Source organism: Podarcis cretensis, assembly GCF_951804945.1.
Source record: "Podarcis cretensis genome assembly, chromosome: 4".
Taxonomy (NCBI): Eukaryota; Metazoa; Chordata; class Lepidosauria; order Squamata; family Lacertidae; genus Podarcis; species Podarcis cretensis.
Window position 1 is genome coordinate 34,959,168 of NC_137173.1, and position 23,806 is coordinate 34,982,973.

At 40.7% G+C, this 23,806-nt stretch overlaps 2 protein-coding genes across 3 annotated transcripts in view; one reads left to right on the forward strand and one right to left on the reverse strand.

Annotated features, from left to right (window-relative positions):
• FILIP1L (filamin A interacting protein 1 like) overlaps positions 1-23,806 on the forward strand; it is a 183,505-nt gene that overhangs the window by 130,484 nt on the left and 29,215 nt on the right. Inside the window, exon 1 of one of the 2 annotated variants that reach the window (XM_079973378.1) lies at positions 21,670-21,818. The exons of the other annotated variant lie outside the window; for it this stretch is intronic. The gene's annotated coding sequence lies outside the window, so the exon portion shown is untranslated. Of the gene's footprint in view, positions 1-21,669; positions 21,819-23,806 lie in introns of those variants that run through there. 2 annotated transcript variants of the gene reach the window in all.
• The window catches only part of CMSS1 (cms1 ribosomal small subunit homolog), a 176,831-nt gene that overhangs the window by 118,259 nt on the left and 34,766 nt on the right, over positions 1-23,806 (reverse strand). The window lies entirely within an intron of this gene.

Sequence of the window (23,806 nt, forward strand, 5' to 3'; positions counted from 1 at the left end):
AATTATGCTGTCCTGCTGTTCAGCTAAGGAAATCTCCATTTCAGAATTTTAAGTAACAAGTGGGGCTGGCAATAAAATGTTGCAGCACATCCTTACCCCATGACAGGAGATCTCCTGTACAGGGTTCCAGTCAGCTATAGCATACTTCAAGGTATTATAAGCAGAAAGGGGATCAACTCACTCTTCCGCTAGTTTTTTATTTGTTTTTTCCAAGTGACACTCAATATTTTTAGGGTCCTGGAGGCCACTGAAGGTTCACCTCATTTGGCTATTTGAGAATGGAGTTTCTCCCTTTGGAGCCTTTTGAAAATGTTTTATATTGTATACTGCAGAGTTCACTCAAGCAAACTGACATCTCCCTCTATTTTCTCAGCAGCCCAGTTTTAGATCAAATCTCACTGGCACTCAACCACATGGGATTGTAATCAGAGGGAATAATTTTTTCCTGATTAATCCAAAGAAACTCGAGTACATATGCAACTGCTCCTTGGGACAGTTACACTTAACACACACACACACACACACCATCATCTTTGGCAGGTGGGGAAAATGTACCTTACGACCCCCTCCCTCACTATCTGGAAGTGCCTTCAGAGTGTGGCAGGAAGGTAAGCCCTGCTATGTAATTGGAAATTCCCAACATAGCTTTTTGAATAAAGCGAAATCTGCAAATTATTCTGAATGCAAACTGTTATATACTGAACCTTCTTGATTTCAAACTATTTAAAAGATCCATTCTCTCCTAGAATGCTGAAATGAAATAAACTGAAATTAATTCTATGCTCAATGCAAGATCAAGACCGTTAGCATTCATATGGAATGCTATAGAAACCACATATTGTATCATACAGCATTTATTTCGATAGTTTGCAGACTCAGAGTACTTCATACTAACACTATTTACATTTTTAAGAAATTAAGATTCCCAAGGATATTTACATATAACATTAACTTGGCTTTATAGAATGCTAACGGCACGTAAACACTGTTGACTTATTTAGTTGACATATATGTCCAGCAGACTCCAATTTCATACACATTGAGCTATTGTTGAAGAATGCATTGTACTCAAATGCAATCATTTCCTTTTTGCTTTCTGGCAAGTTGTATGTATTACATATGCTGAAGACTATGTCTTCCAAGTTGTGAAATGGATGCCAGATCTCTGTACATTTGACCTTTTTCATGGGTATCTTGTGTTTTGTAGGTGAGTGAGCAAGACCCTCCACAAGCACAAGTTTAGTTCTATATAACACCCCAGTGGGAGAGCCCAAATACTTTAACCACTACAGCATAAAGATAGGCTCAAGGAAGTGATGCACACAGACTAATGACTTCATGCTAGCATTTGAAGAACAGTCTACCACTTCATAGCATAACTTTCAACAGATGTTGGGAAAGCATACTCTTGTCAAAATCCACATGATTCAAAGATTTTCACAAAGATCCTAGTGCATAATGAAAGGTTAAAATAACGGCACAGAAACAATACATCTTTTAAAAGTACAAATAAATCAAAGAATGAAAAAGCCAAAGGCTGGAAGAGCATTCGACATGCACCAATAATTCAATTTTCCTGTTCCCTAGTAAGAATGTAGAGCAATCCTCTCTTCAATATGGAGACTAAGAAAGAGACCACAACCACAAGAACGAATCATTAGTGCCTTCACATCAATTTTCATGCAATCAAAAGTTTTCATGAACTTCATGTTGCAATTTAAATACCTTCACCTATAATAAATTCAGTGATTTGTCTATGTACTCCAGGAAGCATAATTTCAAACTTAACTCTGAATTCATACCAACTTCAGCGAAGACTTATACCTCAATTTGTAATTAGGGTTTTGTGTTCTCCCCACCCCCAAGCACAAGACAATTAAAGACTGAATCAGTAAAACAAAATAACATAAATGAAATCAGTAAACTATTCTTCCCACAGACCATTAGTCTCTACTTTCAACACTGCTGGAAAAAGCTTTGACCAAGGCCACAGCTAAGCGTATTTCATGAGTTTTGTAAGTAAGTGGTAAGAGACCCACCATGACCATGCTTTTGCCAAATACCAATATCTGTAGGCCTGAAATATCTATCAAGAAGTACTGAGCACAAAACAACAATTTCTCTGAGCACTTTTACCACCACTCAAATAAAAAGCAACTCTCCACTGGCTTATCTGGCTCTACTCCATGGCTTTTAAAAACCTCAAACTCACACAAAAATATTTCTACTGAATGCATAGGTGCAGAAGGCTGATACAACGGCAAACATTAAATGGTGTCACCAGATGTGATGGCAGCTAAAATGTTGCCTTAAGGGTTAGGTCTTTCAAGAGAATTGTACACATAGGCTCCATAGGCCCGTCAGTGCCTTCAGCATCCAGGTAAGTTTAAGGGGGAAATGGTGCATCATGGGAGGACTGATGAGCATACAGTTGAGCTGTGAGTGACTTTTGCAGTTCAGACTACCACTGAGGATGGAAGATACTCTTTCCAGCATGCTCATGCTGAGCACTTTGTCTAACACATCCCATAGAATGGACATTTGTCTTCGCCCAGCATGCTTTCTTTCAAGGGCACAAGGCCAGGCAAACTTGCTATGCAAATCATATCTGCATATTAAAACTCACTGGACCACTCACTCTCAACCTCCATTCTGTTAGATGGAACATGTTAAGATTTGGATGCTGTAGGATGGGCAAAATAGATACTGCCCCACCTTGCAGGGTTGTTTTATGGGTTGGCTGAAAATAAGGACGTGAAGTGCTTTGAACACCCAAAAGTACTATATAGATGTTGAGTACTATATCAAAGTACTTTGTAAAAATAAAAAAACCCTACTTTTTGTTCCCCGTGAATAAGGAAAACCAGAAGCCTATCTTATCTATTGTGCACACCTAATTAAAAGAGCTTAATGCTTACCGTATTTTTCGCCCTATAGGACGCACCATCCCATAAAGCGCACCTAGTTTTTTTTGGGGGGGGGGAATAAAGGGGAAAAAATTATTTTCCCCCCCCCAGGCGCGGGGCTGGGGCGGGGGAGGCCCGAGCTTCCCCTGACCCCAGCCCCCAAACAGGCAGCTCTCTGCAAGCCGTGGGAGCCCAGCGCTGGCTCCCGCTGCTTGCTGAGAGGTCCGCGAAGCCTGGACGCGCTGAGCTCAGCGCGCGCAGGCTTCAGCATGCAGGCAACTCTCTGCAAGCAGCAGGAGCGCTCCCGCTGCTTGCGGAGAGGTCCGCAAAGCCTGGGGAGCGAGAGGGGTTGGTGCGCACCGACCCCTCTTGCTCTCCAGGCTTCAGCAAAAGCCTGCATTCGCCCCATAGGACGCACACACATTTCCCCTTCATTTTTGGAGGGGGAAAAGTGCGTCCTATAGGGCGAAAAATACGGTAGATCTCAAATTATTTAGGCTAAGAATGCAAACTTTGTTTGGACGCTTTGTCTCAAAATACACAGAGCCAAGATGCCAGCAAAGCAAACTGCATATTATCATTGTCAATGTAAATCACGGGTCTTGTTTTGCTGTAATCCTTTGCAGTGAGAAGCTGGCACAGGGCCAGGCAAAAGCACATAATTTAAACACTCAATCAGTTACATTCCAAGGCATTTGTTTAGTGTTTAATAGGCTCTCAAGGGATGAGAAAATTACTAAAGTGCATTGTTTTGACATGAGACAGAGTGAGTCATCGGTTGTCACTAAATTTGGGGGGCTTCAGTATTTATTGTCTGAGACGAACTTCTTAAAAAACACATTATACATCAGCACATATGTGCAGGCACTCACATGTGCATTACAATAAATGTGCTTGCTTAAACCATTATGGCACAGGAAATGTTTTCTGGTTCTCAAATTCTCTCTCTAGATTTAGGATTCTATTATATACATTCATGTTCTACATTACAATTATAGACAGATTTAATACACTTTCCCTTTCAAAGAGACCACATTTAGCTTGCTCATACTTGGCACATACAAAACTATTGAAATTCCGAATCAAGGGAAATAAACATTCTGTTCTCAAAGTAAGCTTGACATCAACATGAGGATTTAAAGTTAATGCAAAATTCACTTATTGAAATCTGAATTTGTACATGTTTTGTAAGTGAGAACTATTCCGCAGGTCTGATAATAGTCTACCTGTTGTTCATACACACTGAGCTCTGCGCCCCCTGCAGCCAGGCAGAACACAAACCATAAACCTAAAACATGTTTTAACCTATTAGAGCTGTAACATTTTTATACAACTACAAATGAAAAATATCTCAAGGGGTTCCAAAAAGAGAGATTAATGAAATTTATAAGTGATTTTTTAAAATGCTTCAATTGTGATCCACTGGATTTGTGATACTATTCTTCACTGTCATGTTACTATTATCTTCTCTTGCTTGTGCTGGTATTTCAGAAACATTGCCAACTAGGATGTTCAATAGTGTGGCCTTCTCCCAAATGTAAGTTACTTTGGGGAAGATTCAGTGGGCAGGTTTTAGCATACTCAGGCTACAACTGACTGCCACATTTAGCATCAGAAAGGTATTTTCCTCTAGGACACACTGGTGAGAGAACACGAGGTGCTTTTTTTTTCTTCCAAAACACATGAATGACTTAGTTTGAATTATTCAAGCATCTGACCCACCTTCCCTTCGTCTGTGGCATGCTGATCTGGAAAATGTGAATTGATCTGGTGGGTAAATGGCTTTCCTTTGGAGGAGCTGGAAACAATGGCTTTTGGTCCATTCAAATAACACAGTTCTAAAAATACATGAAATGCCTTAAAAATAATCATCCTGTTAGAAAGGATGGAATGAAAAAGGTTACCATTTGTACAGCTAAGATTATTATTATTAGTAGTAGTAGTAGCAGTAATATACTGCCCTTCCTCCAAATTTCACAGGGGGGTTCACAGCATAAAAATACAAAATGAGAACACCAAATACACAAAAAATACACAAAAGCAAACTAATACCCCCACTCCCATAAACATATTCAAGAAGCCACAGAATGTTAATTAGCCAAAGTCCTAGTGCCTAAAGATATGTAATGAAAGCGCCACGCAAGCCCCGCTGGGGACAGCATTCCACAACTGAAGAGCCACCGCAGAAAAGGCTCGCTCTTGTGTTGCCAGCCTCTTGACCTCTCATGGAGGAGGCACACAAATATAGGCCTCAAATGATAACTGTAGGTCCAGGTTGGTTCTTATGGGGAGAGGTGGTCCTTGAGTTATTGCAGTCGAGAGTCACTTAAAGCTCTATAAATCAAAACCAGCATTTTTATTTGGGCCTAGAAACTAACTGGCAACCAGTGCAGTCATGTCAGGATCAGTGCAGTATGTTTAAACCCTCTTGCCCCGATGAGCATCCTGGCCACCAAATTCTGCACCAGATGAAGTTTCCAAACCGTCTTCAGAGGCAGTTTGTTGCATTCAAGCCCAGTGAATCAGCCATGTACTGTCCCCATAAGCAAAACCCAGCCTCCTCCTGTCCTGTGTTCAAAGCCCTATAAGGAATCTGCATATAATCCCCTTTAAACTGTTATCATTGTACCTGTGTAGAGCCTGAAATCAGCAGTGCACATTCAACAGATAACTGTATCCTCTCTTTGAGCAATAGTTTTCAAACCACTGAACACAGGGGAAAATAATCTAAAAACAGTAGCAAATAACAGTATTATTTTCCCCCGCCCTTGCAAAACACACTGATAAAAACATCAATAAACAATTATTAGATTTCCACAGATGATTCAAACACACCATCCTTTGCAATTTCAGAAAGCCTATTTCACAATCTCTTAGACAGTAGGCAAGTAAGACACCTTTCAGTCCTGTCTGTGGAAAAATTGGCAGCACCTAAAACCCAGAATCCAAAGTCTTTGATAAGTGTGGCCATGACTTATCCCTCCTGGAATCCAACCTTAACCTCAAAACAGATGGGATGTCAGAGGTGTTGTTAGAACTTTGCCAACTGTGTGCATATCCTACCCTTTTACACTCCCCCCCCCACTGCTTCATATAAGTGATGGATTGTGATAATTAATCATTAATACAGTAATCAGCCAGGTGTTTAAACATTTTGGGGTGAGCTTCCTAGGAAATAACCTTAAGGTAAAAGGCAGGGTGCTTGCATTCAGCAATAGCAACAGTCTACAAAAAAGTTTTAAGACTTCTCTCACAGGAAATTGAGAGGGGGTTGTTATCTTATCTGAGCACAGGGATGCTACTGCTGTGGAAAAGGCTAGCAGCAAGTCTCCTTTACGTATACGTAAGTAACAGTATTGACCATCTACAAAGTTAAAAGAAACAAACTTACAAACACTGGTTAGAGGTACAGGACTTCTAAGAAACAGTAAGCAAGAAAAGACCCAATTCTTATACTGGGCAGAACAGATATCCTGAAAAGGTATTATCTACAAGAGGCCCTCATTTGCAGAGCACAGTGATCCTAAGGTACGTAAGGGGTAAGATGACTTTTCAGGTATCAAATCATATACAGTATAATTCTATTGATGTTTGCTTGAAGGAAGTCTTCGTGAGTTGAATGGATATGACTTCTAAGTCAAGGTTGGTAGGACTGCACTGTAAACTCAACTGGGCATGGGAGACATAATTAATAGTTAGTATCATAACAAGGGCATTGAACATTAATATACCTGTGACTGTAAAACACAACAACATGTTTGTGTATTTAATGCATCTCTGATGTTCCTATGTTATCTTATTTTTCTGTTTCTGAAATTCAATTTAAAAAATATCAAAGCTCACCACACCACTCTTCAATAAAAACTACCCATGCTCCTATTACACACTCCTGTCTGTCTGTCAACTTCCCCTTGGAACAACATGAGGCTAGCCTGATTTCTGTGCACATAAGTCCTGAAGGCACTAAACACATACGGACTGGGAAAACTTACACAAATGGAGAACAGTTTTTTTAAAAAATAAAATAAAACAGCCACTTCAGCAAGTTAAGTGTACCAATTACATGGTGCATATTAGGGCAACAAATTTCTCCTTGCCTTCTCAATGCCATATGCCCGTTTTTTTCAACTATAGTTTCCATTCACCATTGCAAACATGTGTTGCCATTTAAATGTCAAGAAAGGTATCTCTCAACTATCCCCCTTATGTATGATGAAATGAAATGGCAGACTGAATGGAGCCATGAAGCATGCCATTAGCAGTTATTCACACTTCTGTTTTTCTTTAACTTCTGTCCCTCTGAAGTGCATTCATTCTGCACATGGATGTTTAACTATAATGACATCCATGACTCATAATCCAGAAAATATAACGTCAGAAATGAACTGCAGTGGTAAACTGTATGCGTTGTGTGTGGGGTTTTTTAAGCCACCTTAAATAAACCCATCCAGTTTCTAGACGGAAGATTCTTCTGCAAGTCTCTTAATCCCACCATCAGCACTGATGATTCAAAATTATTTTCTTTAAAAACCCTTTACTACAGTCCCATGTCCAGTTACCCATCCTTTCATAGAGCACTTGTTCATTCAGGATCAAATGAGGCTGTGCAATTTTTCCAAACAGACAGCCTCAGAAAACATGAAAGGCACTTCCCACATAAACACACAAGCAGTGGTGAAAGACCATACATAGAGCATCATTCAGAATGAAAATTAACATACAAGATTATTTACAGGCAATGGTATGACTGAGGTCACAGGGCTGGCAGGCCTAAGAGTTCCAAAGTCATGAGCTGAACACCACAAGTATACCAAGACTTAAGTAATACTCAGGAGTTAAAAATAGTTTGCCTTTCAGTGTCAGGGGCTTGGGACCTCAAACGAAGATCTGCTACTGAAAGAGACGTAACTTTGCTCACTAGACCTAAGGAAGTTATCCTAGGGCTAATATATCACTAATAGCTTCAGGAGAAGTTCCTATAGTCCCATACAGTTTGGGGGACATACTGTGGCATTTTCCAGATACAATGGTACCTCGGGTTACATACGCTTCAGGTTACAGACTCCGCTAACCCAGAAATAGTACCTCGGGTTAAGAACTTTGATTCAGGATAAGAACAGATATCCTGCTCTGGCGGTGCGGCGGCGGCAGGAGGCCCCATTAGCTAAAGTGGTGCTTCAGGTTAAGAACAGTTTCAGGTTAAGAACGGACTTCCGGAACGAATTAAGTACGTAACCAGAGGTACAAATGTATATCTAACTATCTTGAATACCCCACAACAGGTTTTCCAAATTGCACTGCTTATAACCTTTGAGATACACATGCTAGACTACTTGCAAAAGCCCCACTACATATGTGCAATGTTCCAGCACAACTAAAGGAACCTACTGGATTGCAATCACTGTCAGCTTGGTTTCAATCGTGTTTCCAAAATAATCCCTATAGGGGATTTCATCAGGTAATCCCTGAAAAACAATGATTTGGTTGAAAAGTTGAAGTAAGTGCAATATAATTAGAGATCCCAATCCAGAATAAAAGCACTTAAAGTTAATTGAGATCAGTGGGACAACTAGTCAGTCACATCTCATTTAAGTCTCATAAAGTTAAAGGCAACTAATTTTAACTGAAATGGGTGTGAATTGTATCTGAATACTTAAATATTCTGATCTGCAATGTGCTCCCAACATATAAACCTGATTAATTTCAATATGGCATGCAGGAAAGAGTGTTCCTTTGTAAACCGTGACTTTAGAAAGACCACATGGCAAACAATGCATTCACCCTATTTATTACTAGGGTTGCCAGCTGATCAGGGGGGGAAACCTCATGTGCTGGTGCATTTAACAGCAGACAAGCAAATATTTTCAAGACCTGGCAAGGAATACGATTGCCTGGTAATGTCTGCAGATCAAACTGCTGTTAAAGGGTAAATGTATGGGACACAGAAGGCTTGTTGGAAAGTTGGCAACTGTTTTTACAAAGTTATAATATAGGGAGTCAGAGCTGCCTACACCTTCTCCCTTCCAGTTTACTGAAAGCGCTACATCAGTCCTGATGCAATCTAACCTATCATCTCCAGGCTAGCAATGACTTGCCACAGACAGTACTAATGAACAAATGATAAACTCTCCAGACTGCACTGTAACCTGAACAGATTGGGACTTACTCTAAAGTAAATATTCCTATAAGTATACTGCAAAACACTTGCAATTCTATATACACTTACTGGAAGGTAAGTCTCAATGTATTCAAGGGGACTTACTTCTGAATAAACATGTATAGGATTGCACTATTAAAAGTAGCTTTGTAAGAGTAGTTTTATATTCCATGATTGAATTTCTTTCAAGTAGTTTTTAAGTGAATCGTTCGCCAGTAAATGTAACCACAGGCTGCAAGGAAATTGCTCTGCCTTCTTTGTATTCATTAGCAGCAACGGTTACATACTTTGTGTGAAATTTCAACGGCATGGTTCAGAAAGGTGGTTATAAAATTTTAAATATTATTTCCCTCTCTCACACACACCTCATTGGCAGAAATAAATAGTTAAAAAGAGACCTGTTAATGAAGTCATTATCTGCTTATCATACAGCTTTTTTTCCTGAAGAATTCTGTTTGAAGTCAAATAGTTTTAACTTTTCAGACTACTATGTTAATAATATTTTATAACCTGCAATGTGAAATCTGTGAAGGTGTTCCACTGTTAACTAACAATAGTATCCTGCCCTCAGGGTAGTTTGAGTTAATAAGGCTTCACTCTCCCCCCTATATGATGTAATGCATTTACATTTATTACTGTGCCTGAGAGATTTTGCGGGTGTATGAAAAATCATAGGAATGACTCAGCAAGTGACATGATGTCATACTGGTAGTAAGTGGCAAAGCTGTTCGTGTAAGAAGCCTCCAGCCATAGTCACTGGGAACCAGGTGCTTTCCAGATCCTTAGCAGTTTTCTGTTGGTGCAGTTGCTTAAAGCTTACCACCACATATCTTGACCTCCCTTGTCAAAGAATGCTTTCCTGTATTACCTTACCTTGAACTCAATTGACAGCCTGTGGTATGTGTAGAATGGCAGAAACAACATCATCAACACTGCACACAGAGTATCAAGTGAAAATTCTTAACCGGTTAGCATTTTACCAAGGCATGAGAACCACTTGCTGCATTTATTTCCATTTTATTTGACCCTCTCATCTTCCCAGTTTTAAATGGTCTCCTTGCTTGAAACTGTGAGCTCAAATGCTTCATTACCACTTAATCTGTACCTTCAATGCATGAGCCCAGGTCCACTATCTTTCTATCCAGAAAATCATCCTATCTCACCATAAGTTTGTATTTGAAAGGTTTAAGTTGTTGAGCTGCCTCACCACCTGAGAGAGGGATATCATCCATTTGAGCTCCCATTGAAGTATTTTGTGTTTTGTATTTTGGGAAGGCTTGGGTCTGCTTTGATGCGAGAGGCCTCTCCTTTATCCATTCATTCAAATACGTCTGTGAGGCAAGAAATTTTGTTTCTGTTTTTAGGCCTGCATGCCTCATCATTCAGGGCTACAAGTTTTTAATTAAGTGCGTGAAATCCTCTGACAAGGGCCAGTGTGTTTAATAAAGCTGAGGAGCTCTTACATTGAGCTCTGAAGATCTTTTCCCCTCACCTCTGTAATTCTAATGTGCATGTGTGCTCCCTCTCAAGAGTGTTAAAGGGAGGATGAGGCGTGAGGAACAGGAGAAGCGGCTGAGAGACACCTCAAAACATTTTGGTGCCCAAGGCCGAAAAATCCAAATAATGCTCCATGGTGCTATCAAGTAATAATTCATGAACATGTGCCATCCTTTAATGGAGGTGTGGGAAACCTCAGGCCCAGGGTTGAATGCAGGCCCCTAGACTACATTATCTACCTCTTGAAACTCCCCCCAGACCATGCTCTGGCCTTGCCTTGTACCCCTGAGTGCTTTCAAGTAGCTGGAATGTGTCTCTGAGCTCTGACGATGCCTCTTGCTTGTCTGGACACAGGCTAGGAATGGGTGAGTGTGTGGAAACTACCCTATTGTACAAAAGGCAAAATGTACATCTATTGCTGTACTCATGTTTGCCTCTGGCCCTATTGACCTTTCGTATGTGGCCCTTAAGAGGTTATCTGAAAGGGAATGTGGCTCTCAGGCAAAAAAATGTTCCCCACCTGCTCTTTAATGAGACCGCACATTCAGTAATATACCTCTGTGCCTATTGGTAAGCCATCCCTACAGTGGTGTGAGGGGAGGGAGAGCACGAGGCAATATCCAGTTCAGGATCCCTTAAATGTAGTTAAGGGACCCCTTTGTTACATCTGCACCTGACCTAGGAAACCAAGTCAAGATTCAGTTAAGTGCCCAAAGTTAATGTCATTGGGACAGTTTCCCCCCTCAAATCCCTTCTGTAGAAATTAATGAGGCTTCAGAGTGCTTATCGTTGGCTGGATCATGTCCCCAAGATATTAACAAAGTACTTTTCCAGAATAGAGAACGGAGCCGCACGACCAAGACAAATACCTGTGTCATCAATCTATCAAACAGATAGGTCAACATTTCTTTAAGCGGAGTTATTTCCTTAGAAATCTGCTTTCCAGAATAGTGCATGTGGGATATATTAACCACTGTGTCGGTTCAGCACAAATTCCTTAACAGAAATAAACTTGCTCAGTACCTCTAGGGTACTGATATAACTGTTTGGCTAGTCAGAGATTTGTATTTGAAAGGAGGGTAAATAGAATTTGCCCTGGATATGATAGAGAGGGGCGCAGGGCACTTCTTGTAAGACTAGACTACAAGTTAAGAGTTGTTTTGGGAGAGAACTCTGAAGGAGACATATTAAAAATAGTAATTGTGTTAGTAAAGGATTAGATTGTAATAAAATCCTAATTATCATTAGAAAAAATACTATGTCCATAGTACTGAATGGTACAGAAGAATGATTGTTGCATCCATAAACTATTTTACTACAGTGCAATATTGTATAGACTGCGATGGAACAGGATATAGAAATACAGAATTTGGTATTGATTGCAGAATTCAGATTCCTGACAATCTCAGCTTTCATTTTATTCTTAAAGGAAGTGTGTAGCCAACAGGTTCACAAAGATATATCTAAAGTCTTACTGGAAATGTCAACTGAAATCTCAGAAATCAGAAGTGAGATGTGACTAAATAAGATTTTTGGTGATTGGCCAGAACAGAAATCCAGAGTTCTTGCAAGAATAATAATATGAAAATGAAAAAGATAGATTCCTAATTAGATTTGGTTTCCAACTTGTTATGCTCTTTTAACACTCTTTCAAAATAATTGCTTAGGACTAGTTTTCTGCTGCAGCTCACTTAATCTCTTTGTTCAGCTGGTTCTTTTGTTTTTGGGTTTTTCTATGCTGTAATTGATCGTCTCCATTTGTTATTGAGCTCTTCCACTTCCACAACTAAGACAACAGGTAAAAGATGCAAGTTATGCAGATTTGCTTTTTTTTGGGGGGGGGGGAGATTAATGTGCCTGTTTTTTTCAGGCTAAACAATTCAATTTTTCTTGGTTATTATAACTGCATCCTGGAATTTTAACATCTAGTGTACACACCCCAGAACAAATACTGAGTACATCTATGCATCTGCTAGCCAGGTGCATAATGCAGATGTCCTACTCGTTTCTTCCTTCCCATTCTATGTTGAGCAATTGAGCTCATACCTTTCACTTAGTTCGGCACCCATCAGTCTCCATTTAACCCAAGCTACCATACTTTTAGGGACGTGGGTGTCGCTGTGGGTTAAACCACAGAGCCTAGGGCTGGCTGATCAGAAGGTCGGCGGTTCGAATCCCCGCGATGGGGTGAGCTCCTGTTGCTTGGTCCCTGCTCCTGCCAACCTAGCAGTTTGAAAGCACGTCAAAGTGCAAATAGATTAATAGGTACCGCTCCGGTTCGCCAGAAGCGGCTTAGTCATGCTGGCAACATGACCCAGAAGCTGTACGCCGGCTCCCTCGGCCAGTAAAGTGAGGGCAACCCCAGAGTCGCCTGCGACTGGACCTAACGGTCAAGGGTCCCTTTACCTTTTACTAAAACTACACCCAATTGCTGACACACAGCGGCGTAGCGTGGGTTGTCAGCACCCGGGGCAAGGCAAGTAATTTGTGCCCCCTAACCCGGGGCAAGGCAAGTAATTTATGCCCCCTAACCCGGGGCAAGGCAAGTAATTTGTGCCCCCTAACCCGGGGCAAGGCAAGTAATTTGCGCCCCTAACCCCTAACCTGCCGCCGCTGCCAGCTTCTTCTTGCTGCTACCTGGGCTGGTCGGGTGTGGTTCTCTCCCGCGCTCAGCGCTGCACTGTCCCTCCCCCAGATAGTCCCTCCCTCGCTCTCTCTCCGCTCCGCACCGCAACGCACGCCTGGCACCCTCCGCCTCCACAGTGGGCGGCGACCCGGCAGCTCAGATCGGATTCGCACAGCCAGCACTGCAGTGAGAGAGAGTGACTGAGCCAGGTAGGGGCAGAGAGCTGCGAGTGCGAGCACGCCCCCCCCCAAATGTTGCGCCGGTGCGGCTGGCCCCCCCTGCACCCTCCACGCTACGCCACTGCTGACACAGCTTAATCAATACAACTCAGCAGCACCTGCTAGGTTTCACAGCTGTAAAGCTGGGTCTCATTATTTTGCTCTGGCCCTTGCTCTGGCCCCTTAAAGACATACACATCGGGTGGAACAATGATGAACCTTTACATTTAAAGAAACCATTCAACAACATCAAGCAAACCACCAACAGTCTCTGACACCATAAGGAACAAGAGCTTAGCACATATGATCATATGGCAGTTCTGCCTAACTGAAACACTGTGTATCTTTCCCTACCCACAGAACACTGGGGAAGAATGCAGAAACACTGTGCAGAACTAAATTTCCCTCCCCACCTTGCACAAGTTTGTGTGCGCACACACACACACACACTTTGAATGTACTCTATTGTTCCTGTCATGTCAAAACAATTTTTCTCTGGAGCTAATCAGATTCAAAAATTAACGCATCCTCGAATTCAGTTTGACATCAGAAGGTTTCGCACAAGCTTCTACTTAAAGTGTTCTTCAATTAGTTATAAAAAGGCAACATATTCTATTTGACTACTTGTTATAATCTAATTAAACTTTTTTCTACAAAGTCTATGTTTGCACAGATAACTTGCTTTAATTCTTTTATCCTTCTTAAAACTACAGAACCATTGAGTACCTAAGCCACAAAATAAGAAATAATAAAAATACGAAAACTTATTTCATGACTTCCAGCTTGCCGTTCAATTAATTCAGTAGTCATGTGGCTTAGAAGCCTGTTAAAAAGGCAAATAAGTTCACAAAAGTCTGGTTCACACACCACATTAAACCACAGGACACTGGTGGATGCTACTGAAAATGTATCACCTGGCTCTTCCCCACTTTTCCAGGTCACCCAACTAATTCCTGGACACAAGAATTGCCCAACCACAGCACCTCCATCTCATAAGGAGTCAGTCTCAGTTTCATCTAGCCCAGTATTTTCTACATTGGATCAAATCTGAGACCTACAGCACATATAGCATATTTGTACCTCTGAGTCATAATCCCTCCACATGAAAATTATGGGGAGGTATGAGGAAGGCATTGCCTAACACATGGGTGAGCTCAAACCACCAGCCCTTCAGTTAACAGCCATGTGAACTGGCCAACTGCCTCTTTGATAAGAAGCAAACAGGGTGAAGGAATTGCAAGCAGCAAGTTAAACTGCCCATATACCCGGAAGTTTCCTTTTACATTTTAAAGTGTATGCTTAAAATACTTTACACCTAAAACATGTAATTTGTAAGCTAAGAATGCAATGAACATGCTTGCAGATACATGCATCATTCTTCTCAGAACTGTGGCAGCCTGAGTGATTTATGCAGCCGAGGCTGCTGTCTGCATAGTGTGTGAAATTTTATTTAAGGCATTTTTATACTGCTGTTGACACATATTTATATCAGGGAGGTTTATAATACAATTTAAAATCGGGGGGGGGGGAGGAGAGAAGTCAGGTATACAACAGAACAATTAAAACTAATAGACAATTGAACAGACAACCAAATAAAAGAGCAGAATGGAAAAACTTCATTCCCACAGTTTAAAAGCACAACTCACTAACATGCCTGAGAGAATTTTCTTTTAAATGTCTTATCTAAAAGATAATACAATGGGCGCCAGGGACACTTCCTTGAGGAGTGTGTTCCACAACCTGGGCACCACAGATGAAAAGACTCCTTTATTGACACCAGCTTGATCTCAGGTGGTTAGTGGCACTGTGAGAAAAATCTCAATTGGAGATCATTTGGACAAACTGATATAGGGAACGGTGGCCTGAACCAGTGTAGAACTCTCAAATGTGCCAAAATATGTTCCCAATGAGTCACCCAAGTTAAAAGTCCTGGCTGATTATTTTGAACTAATTGCAGCTTCCAAACCAGCTTCAAGGTAAGCCTCATGCACTGCATGTCAAAACACGTTACGGTAGTCTGAAAGGGATGTTACCCAAGCATGGGTAACTGGTGCCAGACTATCTCAAAAGACATGACAACCTATACTGGTTAAACAAAAACACTCCACATTACAGAAGTCACCTTTGCCTCAAGTGAAAAGGCTGAATCAAGGAGTATGCACAAGCTGAGATCCTGGTCTCTCAGAGGGATTGAAAGCCCACTCAAATCAGATAGTTACCTGGTTTGGAGAGAGGGATTCTATCTATCCAACAGTGCTTCCACCTTATCAGGGTTGACCAAGAAAAAGAAGACTGATTTTTTAATATACTTTAAAGGCATTATGCTCCTTAATTCCTGATCGATCAATTGATCTATATGTGCTTTGTTAAAGCTAATCTGTGTGTTTTTTAAAGCACAAAAAAAAATCAAAAGTTCAGGCCCAAATTATTTGAAAGCATTGAGTAGACAAAACAAACCAGGCTCAACAGTCAGGAGGGAGCAGCTCTGTGTTGGCACGCAAGGGTCGCAATGACCTAATCAGCCTTTAGCTCTTGTTTCTCTGATTCTGTGGTATTCTATCCTGCCATAATATTTACAAGTACAACAAATTTTAAAAAACTATGATTAGTTACTAAGGAGACAGGAATTGTTTAGCAAGAGTCAGCATCTAAATCATTCCCTCTCCTCTTATAGAAGAGCATATTTGTAAGATCCCACTGTTTTCCCAGCTCATTCTTACTAACAGTCTCTTTCTACAACAAGAAATGAATTTTATCTACCAAAATCACTGTTCAGGGAGGGACCATGGCCCAGTGACAGGGCACATGGATTGTGTGCAGATGCGCCTTAGTTCAGTTTCTGAATTATTATGTTTTTAAAAGGACACGGGTAGCAGAAAGAGCTCTGTCAGATACCCCGGAGAGCCACTCTCAGTCACCAAGACCGGGGATGAGGAACCTATGGCCTTCCATGTGTTGAAAGAGTCAACTCACATCAGCCCCAGACAGTTTGGCTAATGGTAAGAAATTATGGGATTTGTGGTGCAGTAACATGTGGAAGGCTACAGGTTCCCAATTCTTGCAGCAGAGCGTCTTGGTTTAGCTCAGTATTGGAACAGCTTCATAGGTCTATGTTCAAACCAAGCCAGCAGGATCGGGAAACACATTTTCTTCAGCTGCACTCCAAAAAACAGGAAACAGAAAGTAGAATAGATACTAGCATTTAAGATTCCTGCTCCATTTTATTATAGTAGGGGATAGCATAAAGCCACATATGTGCCAGTTAATTTTGTGATGGTCAAAAAGCAGGTGAAGTGTTAACATGTCCCTCAGCACTCACTAAAAGTCAAAGAAAGCATCTCCATAAAAATACCTAAATTACACAGCACCTAGCAGAGTCGAGTACTTTCACCATATAAATGTGTGTTAATTTCAGCAGTATTTGAAAGATAAATACAGCATTTAAAAAAACTCAGTTCCTCCAAAATAACCTATGAAATATCTACTTTGAAACAAGAAAGTGAGTAAGGGGAGAAAAAACATGTGGTGCAGGGCACTATAGACTACAAGTGATGTACAGCATGATTGACCACTTCCAAGGACAGAATACATGGTTCCCTTAAACCTTCCTATGTTATCTTTGCAGCAACCATATGAGGCAGGTCAGCCAGTGAGCTTCATGGTCAAGTGGCAATTTGAACCTGAGTCTCATAACCCCTACACTTCAACCACTACATCACATCAACTAGTATGTTGGGGAGGTTCAGAAAGGTTATGGTAAAGTTCTTCTCCCTAAAATGAGTACTGAGGGAGTAATTGCTTTTAAACTTGGAACTCAAAGAAGTGTTGTACCAAGTGATACACAGAAATAGATCAGTGGCTACCATGGACCCTGAGGCTCAACCACTACACACTCGGTGTCAGAAAATGCCCTACAGGAATAAGGAATGGGAAATCTGAGAATAAGGCTCCAAGGCAGATGAGGCAGGTAACTATGCAGGGATTTCTGCTCAGGATAAGTTGATGATCCACATCGTGGGCTGAAGGGACAACTCCTCCACTCTTGCCTGCCAAATCTATTGGGCTCAAGGGAGCAATTTAATAAATAATGATAATAATTTATTATTTATCCCCGCCCATCTGGCTGGGTTTCCCCAGCCACTCTAGGCGGCTTCCAACAAAATATTAAAACAGCCAAAGGGCCGGCCAAAGTTGTTAAACTTTTTTAGGATTTTATCCCAGGAAATAAATTGCCACAGGGGTTGGATTAAACCGGCTGGCAGGCCGGATTAGTCCCCTGAAACCAACTTTGGACATGCCTGCTTTAAAACATCCATGAGCAAAATAGTTTGGTGTTACGTACAGTGGTACCTCGGGTTACATACGCTTCAGGTTACATAAGCTTCAGGTTACAGACTCTGCTAACCCAGAAATATTACCTCGGATTAAGAACTTTGCTTCAGGATGAGAACAGAAATTGTGTTCCGGCGGCGCAGCAGCAGCGGGAGGCCCCATTAGCTTAAGTGGTGCTTCAGGTTAAGAACAGTTTCAAGTTAAGAACGGACCTCCGGGACAAATTAAATACTTAACCCAAGGTACCATTGTACTGTGAAGCAAGTTTGACACATATGCTGCAAAAATGACACTTTGAACATCCTGGTCCACAATGAAATGCGCATTCAGCAGAAGCTGGCACTGTACACGCAAGTACTCTTTAAAAAAACAGTAGCCAGCTATTCATGGGGAGTAAGGAGCAGGCAGGAACGAATTCAGCATCTCTAAAAACTGGTTGGAATAAATGCTGTTTTGTCAAAGCTCTTTGGGTGCAGCAGCAGCAGCCACTGGATCAGGGAGATCAACTCCATGCACAGCACCTGTTCACATGCTTGGTTCTTTATGCATCTAGGGACAGGCACAAAGAAGCCATATGGTCCTTTCTTGGATTAGGGCACTTGGTTGTATCTTCAAGTTTATAAACAGACGGATTAGAACTTTCACCCAGCCCCCAAAGCTTGAAATGTCCAAAGCTTGCAATTGCTTCCTAAGGGTGACATTCTGAAAATGGCACAGACTATAATCAGAAAATTTAAGCCAAGGAGACAGAATATGGTTGCCTTTTACTAGGTCACAGTAAAAACCCAATACTTGAGTCTGGTATGTTTTAAGTATGCTTTTAAAATGGAAAGAGGCTATATTCCCACGTTCCACTTAAAGGTGAAAATACAACAAACGAGCAAGCATTTGTCAAATATACGTAAGGAAAAAGGGATAGTGAAGAATAAACTGGACATTTTATTTAAAAAATATTTCATAGCCTTCTTCTCCCCACCCCCAGCCCATGACTAGAACTCAAAGCACTTTATGAAAAATTGCAGGGGTATTTTTTTTACACACACATACATACACATGTAACAGTTAAAGTCAAGCCAGAATGTACAACATGAACACATAATTCAAGTTATTTCCTCCAGAAACTCCTACTTTATTCTCTCCCTCAACATTAATGAAACACACTCTTCATTTCCTGTCCTAAAGCATTATGTAATATTTGCTGTTACCCAGCTTTGGACAGTAACCTTTGAGTTGGAAGCATTTAGATGAAAGTGCAAGTATATCAGCTGCTTATGGTATATACAAGAGCGATTTTTAGTGCATACCATACAGTATTCTCTGCTCGACTCGGAAAGTACGGATAACCAACACACCTTTACAGCCGTAGTGCAAGACCTTGATTTTATCTATAATTTTTCACACATTAGTAAAGGTAAAGGGACCCCTGACCATTAGGTCCAGTCATGGCCGACTCTGGGGTTGCGGCGCTCATCTCGCTTTATTGGCCGAGGGAGCCGGCGTACAGCTTCCGGGTCATGTGGCCAGCATGGCTAAGCCGCTTCTGGCAAACCAGAGCAGCACACGGAAACGCCGTTTACCCTCCTGCCAGAGCAGTACCTATTTATCTACTTGCACTTTGAGGTGCTTTCAAACTGCTAGGTTCGCAGGAGCAGGGACCGAGCAATAGGAGCTCACCCCGTTGCGGGGATTCGAACCACCGACCTTCTGATCAGCAAGTCCTAGGCTCTGTGGTTTAACCCACAGCGCCACCTGTGTCCTTTTCACACATTATCTGAGCCCAATTCTCCCCACCTCCCACCTTTTGCACTTTACTTCCCCCACCTTTGAAAGAAAACAGTTTCCCCATCACTTCAATGGACAATTCCCTTCCCATTTTTTTGGTAGCAAGGACGGATTGTGCCCCTGTTGGTTAGAGTGTGGTGCTGATAACGACAAGGTTGCAGTTTGATCCCTGTATGGGGCAGCTGCATATCCCTGCATTGCCGGGGACTGGACTAGATGATCCTCAGGGTCCCTTCCAACTCTATAATTCTATGATTCTATTTGTAAAGAATTGTCTCTTTACAATGCTAAATTGGTTTCTATGCAAGAATACATAGGGTGATAGCCAAGATCCACTAAAATCAATAGGCTTAACTGCACTGATGTCAACGGGTCTACTCAGAGTGTAGCTAACCCTGGCAGACTATGTGAAGAAGTGTCTTAGAAAAACAGAATTGGTCATAGTATCATCAGAGGTGCTTCAGGTTTGTAGTTTCTACTTTTATTTTATAACATGATGCTGTGGTTCACCCTGATAGTTCAGCATGTTTAGTTTTGTTTTTAATTTTGCATAATTGCATACAGTGACCCCAGCTCAGTGACAGAGCACATGCTTTGAATGCAGAATGTATCATGTTCAACCACTTACATCTCTAGTTAAAGGAAGCAAATGGGAAAGGCCTGTCTGCCTGTCTCCAGAGGCTCGCAGGTAGCACAGGTGTGGGGAACCTTTGGTCCTCCAGATGTTGCTGAACAACAATTCCCATCAACACTGGCCACTGGCCATGTGCGCTGGGGATGGTAGGAGTTGTAGTTCAGAAGAGAGAAAGGTCCCCCATACCTGAGTAGACAATACTGTACTCAACTAGATGAACAAGTAATCTAATCTGGTAAAAGGATGTTTCCCATGTTATGATAGTTACATAATTGAAATACATTCTTGTCAAATACTGTATTTTTCAAAATAATAATAATCAAATAATTGCTTCATATTTTCATGGTGTCACTCAACAAAATAATAATCAAATAATTGCTTCATATTTTCATGGTGTCACTCAACATTTTTTAGAAAGTCAGACTGAGAAAACCATAGGCTTGTGCTATTTTATGCGTCTGAATATCAGACTAATATTTTATAATATTTGAATAATTAAAGTATGCATCAGTAAACAACTAAAGGATTAAATCCTAAACTCAGTGTCTAGGGAGTAAATTCCGCCAAACTTTGAGCAACTTACTTCTGAGTAAACATGGACAGACTTATACCGCAAAGGACTGAACTTCAAGTAATTCATAAATGAAGGCAGATGTGCTCTGCTACATGGATTAGGGACACAACAAAGTGGTTTTAAAGAGCTATTCATATAGCTTCAGACTCTTTCATTAACATGCAAGGGATTTAATCAGATAATTCCTAATAACCTTTCAATGAGATTTTGCAGCCCTTTTCTTGCAGTCCCCCCCCCTTCACATATCACAGAACACAGAAGCAAATTAGGTTACATGCCCCTAAATTCTAAAACTCTTTCTCTATTTTCAGCCTCCCTGTATTATCTTTTCCAGTTATTAATCAAACTTTCAATTTAGTACAGCATACCCAGTGAAGAATCTTAATCAAATTTGAGTGAAAGGGCTGTAAAAGTGGGCTTAAAGGGGAAAATAGTGAGCACACACTCAACACACACCCCAGTTTCTCATCTGGCCTTCCCATCATCACTTGAAGAATTGTTTTCTAGTTACATCATCAGGAAATAAAACACAGAACAAAAAGAAGAAGAATGCTTGGTGTTCATACTTCTCTCGAAGGATTCCAGCTAAGCTTCCCCCCCCCTCTTTTTTTTTAAGAGAAGGAGCAGGAGGGAGAAACCTACGATCCAATTCCCCCAAACAGTTGTGTTGTGGAAAACCAAGATGAAAAGATTAAAATGCAACAACCAGTTTATTACTCCATCATCAGCAGAGAGAAGGAACTGCTCTGAACTTAACTCTCCCGAACATTCATTTTGGCCACAAACTGATTAGACAAATGAAATGTTTCACACAGTCCCAAGTGTTAGCTGGAGCCAGAACACATTAATAAGCTTTGAGCTCTGGCTATCATTGAAATACACTACAGACACAACGAGTCTGCACAACACAGAGTTCCTTATATGGTATTGCCATGACGTAATGCTCCATAGGCTTGGGGCATGCAGAGAGTCTCTCTCTCATTGTTTGGTGTAACTGCTGGAATGCTCACATCCCTGATGCCTAAGAGAATCAAAATCCCAGCATCGCGGAGCAATAGCTAACACAGGGACTCTGCAGTTCATTCACTGAAGGTAAGAGGGAAGTTGTTGGATGAAGTTTCTTTTAGCAACCAATAGACATTTTGCTTCAAAGTTAACTTGGTTCACTTTAAGAAATCCACAGCGTGCATGATTTAATTTGCATCACAGAGGTTTTTGAAGCATCAGCTACAGCAAACAACTACTAAACTGTTTTTAATGCTCTCCCTTTTAGCATAGGAGGCTATTTCCAAACCAAAAGATGAGGCTTTAATACTGAGAAAGGGGGAACCTATGAATTACACTCCGATTCCAAGTGTGTGCTGGACAGAGTCATAACTATATTTAAAATTGTGGGAAAGGACCCAGCTACGTTGTAATGTTCTGGATAAAAAGTTTTAGCGATTATTATTATACATTCAAGTGGCACACTAACAGGCATGTGGAAACATGTATATAAAAGAGTTTATTGTACTTTTGAACAATTTTAGAAGATGTACTCAAGGAGATACTGCATTAGAAATTTTTTTAATGCAACTATTAATGCAAATGCTTCAGTTATATTCAGGAGTTGCATTTTGTTTGTTTGACTGCATATGTTCAGTTTAAAGAGGAAAGGGAGACTAGTTACGTTTAAGATCCTTTTCATACCTTTGTTTAAAGAAATAGTGCTGCTTAAGAAACGGAAGTTTTTCTTCCCTGAAAAGCACATTTCTGCAAGGTGCTAATTGGTCCAGGTTACCAGGCATTAAGGTCACTCAACATTTCTCTGTACAGGGCTGAACCCTAACAGAGTGATCTGTACCATGTCACCATTTTTCATATCAGCAATATTTATTCATGGCAAGATTAAACAGTGTAGTCAACTGAATTTAACATGTGAATGCAAATGATTTTGGGGGGGGGGGCGAGTTTGAAGGTACACATAAACTTGCACTATTCTGTAATGTGTATTCTGTATTCACCAGCTATATCTTTAAAAAATTGTATGTTGATTTGTGGAAATTTGAACTTCCTGTGTATTAATTTAAGGCTACTAAAACAATGCCTCTGAAGGACAATTGGAACCATGCAATATTAACTTTTTTTTAAGTACTAAATATTATGGAAATAAACAGTTAGCTTAGAAGTATTTGTTTTTGTTTTTCCAGAGGTGCTTGCAATGTATACAGCATGTGCACATCACCACATATATAAACTACCTGATGCTTGAGAACTTTGGATTTTGTTTTAAATACTGTACCAACGTAGAATCAGTAAGCACAATGTGGGGAAAGCATCTGATTCATAGAAACCTCCCCAAATGGCTAACATTCTAAAATTTGCCAAGGTGAACATTTCACTCACTACTAACTCACCTACATCTGGCAAATTAGCAATGTTTTCTAGGCTTTTAGAACAAAGCTGTTCAATTAAGGAAGAGAAAATCCTAGTTCTTTTGGTGCTTTCAGACCGGCTCAACAGCAGCTTGCTGAATTGATTCACAAAGCGAAAGACATCAACTCAAACAAACTTGGTTGTTTCTTTTAAGGGAGCAACTTATATTTAGGATAGGCTTCTTTCTACTTCTTTTTAGTTGCACCTGCAGAACAACCCCAGATGTTATAGTTCCCCAGGTCTTATATGGTTAACTGTTGCTTTATCAAATGCATCTGCCATTTCACTGCTTAGTAAACAGAAACATTTCACTTCATTGAGGAGAAAAGGCATACCTTGAGCCAAAGGGTGCCAAAAAGTACATTACAAGGCACCACAAGATAAAGTTCCAAAGCTAAATCAGTTATGTGAAAATGAACAAGTAACATAAAAGTTTATTTGGTAGAGCTTTTAAGCAGCAATGCAAAGGTTCTTCCAATCAGCTTTTGAAACCACCAGGAGGGAAATCATTAATTACTATTTAACATTCATCTTAAAAACACTGACAGAAGAACAAACTGCATCTAAGCTGATGAACTAACTAATCAAAAGCATTTACACTTCTTGTATAATTATACGGATTAAAACTTACTTCAGACATAAAGTTAAATATGGCTCTCATTCAC